The 8,837-nt window shown below is 35.4% G+C and overlaps 1 protein-coding gene across 1 annotated transcript in view; it reads right to left on the bottom strand.

The window, feature by feature from the left end:
• The window catches only part of LOC115293404 (protocadherin beta-2-like), a 38,750-nt gene that overhangs the window by 22,771 nt on the left and 7,142 nt on the right, over window positions 1-8,837 (bottom strand). The window lies entirely within an intron of this gene.

Below are 8,837 nucleotides of genomic sequence, written 5' to 3'. Positions count from 1 at the left end.
TATTTATTAACTTAATAAGTTATAATTCATGTTGAAAGAGTTATTTTAAAGGCATGATAATCTTAGATTCCATTAGTGACAGAAAGTATTATAAAAAATATTTTGGGGGGCACCTGTGTGGCTTAGTTGGTTAAGTGTCTGACTCTTGATTTTGGCTCAGGTTGTGATTTGGTGTGTGAGCGGAACTCGAATCCTGCTAGGGATTCTCTCTCTCCCTCTCTCTGCTTCTCCCTTGCTCATGCTCTCTCACTCTCGCTCTCAAAAATAAACTTAAAAAATATTTTTGAAAGAAGCCTGAATTATGGAAGTCATTCAAAAATATCAGTTGAGTAAATTAATCCACGCTAATGATCATGTTTCTATTTATATAAGATTATTGCCGGATCATATATGCAGCCATGAACGTGTCTGAAAATAAATATGGAATTCTCAGAGATGAGAGTATAATACATGCTAAATACCATTCATTAAATTTACTTTGATTCGGGGCGCCTGGGTGGCTCAGTCGGTTAAGCCTCCGACTTCGGCTCAGGTCAGATCTCACGTTCATGGGTTCGAGCCCTGCGTCAGGCTCTGTGCTGACAGCTAGCTCAGAGCCTGGAGCCTGCTTCCGGTTCTGTGTCTCCTTCTCTCTCTGCCCCTCCCCCTCTCATGCCTGCCTCTCTCAGTATCAAAAATAAATAAAACATTAAAAAAATTTAAATTTACTTTGATTCTAGTTCTATTAATGAATCATATAAGAGATATACCATTGGCAATAATAATATAATACACTTTAGAATTCTTTTACATTTAAGACAAATCAGAGGAGATACAATATATAAGAACTTTAAGTGAAATAAATACTGAAAAGAATAAAAAGCAAGAATATTATTTTAGATATAAATGGAAAACAAATATCCTGGGCAAAACAAAGAGCAAATTGTTTACAACATAATGAAGTTTTCATTAGATTCAAGTTAAAGTGTTCAGAACAAAACTCAAACTATATTTCATGTACTTATTCCTATATATTGACCTTCAAATAGTGCTGCAAAGCTGCTCTTTTCAGTTCCGGTTGTCAATCCAAAGCAAATGAAATCTAGATAATATTAGCACACATGTGTCTCTATATGCCATTCTATATATTAGTCTAAGCAATTACATATATTAATTCATTTTATCCCCAACAACCTTATTAGGTGGCCACTCTTATCAGGTGCATTTTATGGATGAAGAAATTGAGGCCCAGAGAGTTTAAATAAACTACCCATAATCACACACCATATGAAATGGTAGAGATAGGATTCAAACTGTTACAGTGTGGCTCCAGAATCTATTCTCTTATCCAAATAAGTGGAATTGGAGAAGTGGGCAACTTTTTAGATAATGTAGATCCAAACTTAAGCCTTGCCTTGAGTACATAGATATCATAGGTGAGATATATTCATGTTCAAGTTTGCAATTAACCTAAGAATCTTTAAGACAGTCTGTCTTCTTTTAGAGTTAGAAACCAGCAAAAAGAGATGCTTATAAAACTTGAAATTGGAGGGGAAACTAATAGTGCTTTGTTGAAGTCATTAATTAGGTAAAAAATAAAAATTAAGAGTGACATATATAATGAATTCCTATACCCTTGATTATTGGAGAAAAAGATACTTATGATCTTTCGAAACATTATTAGAATGTGAAGTTAAAATCAAGAAAGATGGCCTAAAAGAATAGTCTGACATATTACATCATGGATTAGCCCCCTCGAATAAACTGCTAAACTTAAAAACAATCTATTATATTTTACCTACATGGAGGAGAGTTAATGATATCAAGAATGATCACCCCCAAAAAACATTCTATTCCAATCAGGAAAGTTGCATTATCCATTCTGAAGGATTCATACAACAATTTACACAATTTTTGCCAGACCTGAAGAATGACATTTATTTTTTCCATTTTGTATGAGTAGAGAGAGAATAGTCTTAATACCTCCCTGATAAAATATTGGCAAGAACTTTAAATTTCATTGAAGATTAAAATTATTTTAAAGGAATTTGAATACAAGTAGACCGAAAATTCAAAATGCAAAATCCATACTAAAGTTTTGAATAATCTTGCTTACTAGGAGAAGAATCAAATACTAAAGTTTTGAATAATCTTGTTTATTAGGAGAATTTTTTCAAACTTTATGATGACTTGAGGGCTATTTTGAAGAGGGAAAGTAGAGGGAGTTTAAACATTAATTGTTGAGAGAGAGATTAATTGGTGAAATAGGTATTCCATTTTAATTAGTATTTTTAGTTCTCCTTAAATTGCACTTTAATAGTATTATTTCAAAATATTAAGCTAACATTAATAATTCATTAATAAGGATGGTTTGTGGATTTTGTAAGAAATTCTTATAAATTTTTGAGATTTTTTTCCTACTAGATAGATAGATTCCTCAGGCTAGACTTTAAGTGAAATAACTTTTATAGTTACAGTTCAATGGTGACAGCAAACTAAAATTTAATATCACCTAAAATTCCAAACTAAACCTGTAAGATATTTTTATCACATTTATTGAAATGCAAATTTAGAAAGGAGATCTTTAAATAGTGAGAATTTGGCTTGAGAAATTTACCATGGAATCTAAGGCAATTTCTAATAATTCCTTATAGGACATACTAAAAGAGATAGTATTTATATGTTTAATGTATCAAAATTTTCAAATATCTAATGTCTGCCTTACAATACATCTTTAAACTCAGGAAGTATGAGTTCTCCAAATCTGTTGTTTTTTCTCAAAGACTGTTTGGCTATTCTGGGTCCCCTTTGTTTCCATACAAATTTTAAGGTCAACTTGCCAATTTCTGACAAAAAAAAACCCCAACCCAGCTGGGATATTGATAGGGATTGCATTGAATCTGTAGACCAGTTTGGCAATTTGGGAGGTATCACCATCTCAACAGTGTCGTGTCTTCCAGTCCATGAACATTTTCCATTTATTTAAGCCATCTTTAATTTCTTTCAGTGATGTTTCCTTGTGTACAAGTTTTGCACTTATTTTGTTAAATTTGTTCCGAAGCATTTTATTCTTTTTGATGCTATCATAATGGAACTGTTTTCTTCCTTTCCTTTTTGGATTGTCCAATGCTAGTGTATAGAAATACAACTGATTTTTGTATGTGGATCTTATATCCTCCAATCTTTCTGAACTCATTTATTAATTTTAGTAGGGTTTTTTTGTGGATTCCTTAGGATATTCTTTAGGCAAGATCATGTCATCCACAAATACGTTTTTACTTCTTTTCAATCTCAGTTATTTTCTTTTTCTCACCTAATTGCCCTGGCTAAATATCCAGTACGATGTTAAATAGAAGCTGTGAGAGGGGACATTCTTGTTCATTTCTCATCTTTAACCACCAAATATGAAGTTAGCTGTGGGTTTTTATAGTTGCCCATTATCAGGTTGAGGACATTCCTTATTCTTCCTAGTTTGTTATGTTTTTATCATGAAAAGGTGTTGGACTTTGTACTTTTTCTGTGTAAATTGAGATGATTGTATGGCTTTTTCCCTTTTTGTTAATATGGCATATTGCATTGATTGATCTTCATATGTTAAACCAACCTTTAATTTCTGGATAAATTCTACTTGGTTGTGGTGTTTAATACCTTTTATGTGTTGTTGAGTCAGTTTGCTAATATTTGGTTGAGAATTTTTACATCTATATTCATAAGGGATATTGGCATAGAGTTTTCTTTTCTTGTGTTATCTTTGCCTACATTTAGCATCAGAATAATATGGGCCCCACAGAATTAATTGGGAAGTGGTTCCTGCTCTTTTTTTTTAAATGTTTTTTATTTATTTTTGAGAGACAGTGAGAGACAGTGCGAGCAGGGGAGAGTCAGAGAGAGAGGAAGATACAGAATCTGAAGCAAGGTCCAGGCTCTAAGCTAGCTGTCAGCACAGAGCCTGACGCGGGGCTCAAACCCACGAGCCATGAGATCATGACCTGAACCGAAGACGGCCGCTTAACCGAGCCACCCAGGCGCCCCTCCTGTCCCTCTTTTAAAATCAGGTTTGTGAAGGGCTGGTGTTAATTTTTAAAACATTCAGTAAAATTATAGTCCTGAGACTTTGTGTAAAGTTTTTTTTAATAGTATTATTGTTTTTTAAGTTTATTTATTTTGAGAGAGAGAGAGAGAGAGAGAGAGAGAGAGAGACAATGAGTGAGTGCAGGGGAGGGGCAGAGAGACAGGGAGAGAGAGAATCCCAAGTAGGCTCCATGCTGTCAGCTTAGAGCCTGACACCGGGCTCAAACTCACAAACCATGAGTTCATGACCTGAGCCAAAATCAAGAGTTGGATGCTTAACCAACGGAGCCATCCAGGAGTCCCTGGAAAGTTTTTTGATTACTGACTAAATCCTCTTGAATAGGTTAAGACATTAATTCAAGATGAAAAAATTCACTTCCCCAGAGATAAAGAAATTTAGGCAAAAAAAATCTCAAAATAACAATATTTAGAGATTACAATTTCAATTTTTGATAAACCCCAACTGTTCCAGAAGTTGGGTTTTTCATCAAACTCTTCCCCATAGATAGCCCATATTAGGCAGAGCCAAATGACTTTAGAAATATGAACCCATTTGCCTCTGATATTCTGGTCAGAAACCTCTCACATTAATAGTTCTGCAACTAAGTCTTAATGATGTTGATCCCCCAAATACTCAAAAAATGGCCTATGAGAAGTAGTCCACTGAAGGTTCCCCGTTAGTCCTCCACAACTGAGCATCTTGGAACAGGAGCAGAAAACAGAAAGAAAACTGGGTCAACTCAGTGATCAAGAGGATAGAGAACCTGTCAGCTGAGTAGACTTCTGTGGAGGTTCAGGAAATGACAGATCAGGCTGGGATATGTCCTAGACCATGTCAACTAGAGGTGGCTTCTTGTCCTTAATAATAGCAACAGCTTGTGCCTGGCTGTGCCTATCACTTAGCAGCCTAGATATGCTTCAGTGCTCCATATTTCCAGGTTGTGGGGCCACAGGTGAACACCAAGTACTCTGAAGCTTTGAATCATTGATAAAATAGTCCTGAGTTCTAACTCAGGATACATCCAGGTTACCACCTTGTTTTATGTGGCACCAGCTCAATGCATAATGTAAGATAGTTTTGCAGCAAGCTTTTCTGGTCTTCCACAAAGTATGTGTGTCATCCAGGACTACCATGTGCAGCAGTGTCATATATATTAATCAAGACCACGATTTCTTTCCTGTAGGTACACCCCATGTATCAGTTACTTCAGCTACAACACAATTTTCCTCAAAATCAGTTTGTTTACTCTGAAGATTGAAAAGTAAAAAACGTCTCCATTAGCTCCCAAGTCTATAGCCTTAACAGACACCAAGATAAACTAGAGGCAGAGGGTGACACTCTGTGCTTTTGCCTCATGGAGCAAATGCAGAGTAGGACCACCCAAGGGAAAGTGAGACCCAGATCAAACACATACATAGGTGTTGGTCTCAAACTTCTGTGTGTGACAAAGTTGAGATAAGCTTCTTAATTAAGGCTTGGATTTGTAGAACCTGGGATTGGAACCACCATAAGACTCCTCTTTCTTCCCTTCCATAAGCCTACCAAAAACCAGTACTGGTATGAGTGAAACCTCCAGTAGGAGATGAGTAGTCAGTAAACTATCACCAAGCATGAAGAAGATTACCAGTGTGAAAAATGGACCCAACAAAGATTGTATATATATATCAACTACAAATTCAGAACAATTGGGAAATAATTTAAGAGTAAGAGACTTTTAATTTCCTCATACAAACAAAAATAAATAACAATTGTGAATAAAGAACAAGCTATTGTAAAAGCTGACCAAATGGAAATTTTGAAAAGAAAAAAAAACTATAGTTACTCAAACAAAAACTTTCAGTATATTGGGTGAATCTCAGGTTGAGACCTAGCAAGCACCAGAACATCAGGCTAAAGGGGGAAAAATTGTAAAATAGAGCAAAGAAGGCGCTCCTGGCTGGCTCAGTTGGTAAACCATGCAACTTTTGATCTTGGGATGTGTGCTCAAGCCCCACAGTGGGTATAGAGATTACTTTAAAAAAACAAAATAAAGAAGTTTACAGATTAAAAAAATGATGATTATACTGATTTAATACTTTTCATCAACAGTGTTGAATACGAAAAGAAAAGAAAAGAAGGAAAATGAGTTTAGATTTAAATTATCTATGTTCAACCAAACTATTGGCTAAGAATATGACTATTATACATAAAAGTATAGATTTTTAGCTTTAAAATATATGGCAACCCACCCTAAGAAGCAAGTATAAATAAAGAATATCGGTAGTGACATGTACAGAAAAACTTGCATTTTTAAAAAAAGCCCTCATTAACAAGGAAGCCATATTTAAGAATTAAGGAAGAGTTATAAAAAGTATGGTAACTTACTTCACTAGTTTTAATGAGTGATACTTCAGTATAGTTTAGCTTTTTAACAAACTTACATTAAAGCTTGAAATTCATTTTCATTTCTTTGCTTTGAAGTGTTAAAAATTAGATTGTAAATGTCAAGGAAATATTTAAGTACTTACAACTTTATGTGTTTTCAGAGAGGTAAAGAGACAGAATGTACCCTATCTAGAATTACATTTTGAAGATTCATTAATTATTGGCTATTTTATTTATTTTTTTATTGGCTATTTTAAAGTCTATTCAAAGACTTTCAGACCTTGAAAATTTTACTTAATTTTGAAACCATGAAGACTAACCAAAGTTCAAGAGAATAATCCTCTAGAGGCTAGGGAATTTAAATACAGATTTTAGGACATTAACTTGGCAACCAGAAGGTATGGGAAGTTGACAGTGCTTTTATAAATTACTTGTATTTCTTTTCTTCTTCTTTTTCCCTGAAATCAAAGATGTAAGCAAAGGCAACTAGAACCCAACTAGAGACCAGGACATTGTTTTCAATCCTCTGAGTTTCCAGAAATCTCAAGTGAAGGAAGACAAATAATATATTGGCTCTATGGAGACTGTAATTATTAAGCTTCAGCCCTTTCTGACTGTAGCTAATTCATTTGAATTTCAGTGTACAGATAAGTTCCAAGTAAATGAGCCCTTGAAAATTCATTGAATTCTCGAATATTTTTTAAAAATTACTCCTTCGGCAAATGTTATTCAAGCATCTACTATGTATGAGGCATTGTGCCATGTGCTGGAGATGCAAGTCTTAATAAAACAGGAACAGACTCTACTATCAAGTTCTTTAGAGTCTAGTTAGGTTATTTAGTATATTTGGGCAGCAGAGCCATTTTAATTTCTCTTACTTTTTGAAAATTAGAATATTAGAGATCAATTTGGAAATAATTCACATTAATGAACTTATTAGACCTCACAGAAGACTACTAAAAATTATCATTAACATAGAAGGTCATCCCTTTTACCTCACACCAGACTTTCAGTATGGGAATTCCAAAAAGTGGCCACAATAGATAGTACTATACATATGGTACCTTCTCTGTCCTGTACTTAATATCCAGATAAAGAAGCTTTTGAAAGTTGTCTTCAAATAAAAGGGAAAAGCTTTCCAACAGCCCAGAAATAAAAAATTAACCTTGAAACAAGAGCAAGGTGTAATTGTCTCTAATGTTTTCATGCAAAATAGGAAAGAACAGTCTGTTTTTTGAAATGCTCTAGGTTTAATTATTTTTCTTCAGTCATCATGAGAATACTCTAGGTAAATCCAAGAGTAATTTGCCTTATAGCCTATATTTTGTGTGCATTTCTGACCATTTAAATGTAAAAATATTGAAATCTTAATTGCAAATGTCAAAAGAGAAAATGAAATGTATTGTCCCTAAAAACGTGGTGTTCCTTAAAGAAGGTACATATTAGAGAAAACACATTTTTATCCACAAACTTCAGTAACTATAAAGCTGCTTTAAGTATATTACAAAGAACATTATCCGACTGTATTCAACAGGGTAAATTATAAAATTACTGGTTTGGAACTATCTACATTGTTTTGGATAGAGAATTGGAGATAGTTCCTTAAAGTAAACTTGTTTGTGCTCGCTTCAGCAGCAGATATACTAAAGTAAACTTGTTTGAAATCACCATTAAAAGATAATCTATTTTTTTTAAAGTTTTTTGGTGTTAATTATTGAGACAGAGAGAAGCAGAGTATAAGGGGGGGTAGGCAGAGAGAGAGAGGGAGACAGAATCCGAAGCAGGCTCCAGGCTCTGAGCTGTCAGCACAGAGTCCGATGCGGGGCTCGAACCCACAAACCGTGAGATCACGGCCTGAGCCAAAGTCGGCGGCTTTACCAACTGAGCCACCCAGGCGCCCCAAAGATAATCTATTTTTTGCTCACCTACTAGAAAAAGAAAAGAGGCATTAAGACTGCATTAGTAAGACAGAAAGCAGATAAAAGAGGAGAATACGCAAGGATTAACAAAAACCACAAAGTAAAATCAGTATATAAAGAAAATACTACATCAACCAAAGATTCGTGATTATTAAAGAAAACAACCATAGTCAAACAACTACTTTTTGACCTAAACTATCATTAAAGTCAGAGCTTTGCTTTAATCTCACTCAGGGTCTTGAACCAGACCATTGGGAATAATCGGCTTGAGGAACTTGAACTCATTGGTTCCAAATCCTCCCGTCAGACACACCTCGTACTGGTAGCTCTGGGACAGCGTCCCCGTGCCGCTGACGTCCACCAGGTGGCCCGGAAAGTGGCCCTCGGGCACCGGGCAGCGGCCCGCCGACGCCGCCCGGCTCCGCCTGCACAGCCGCACCGCCACGAACACCAGCACCGAGAACAGGAAGAGCGACGACACGGACGCCAAGGCGATGACCAGG

The sequence above is a fragment of the Suricata suricatta genome, chromosome 6, assembly GCF_006229205.1.
Source record: "Suricata suricatta isolate VVHF042 chromosome 6, meerkat_22Aug2017_6uvM2_HiC, whole genome shotgun sequence".
NCBI classification, from domain to species: Eukaryota; Metazoa; Chordata; class Mammalia; order Carnivora; family Herpestidae; genus Suricata; species Suricata suricatta.
Note: the sequence above shows the minus strand (reverse complement) of the source record. Positions and strands in the feature narration are given on the sequence as shown.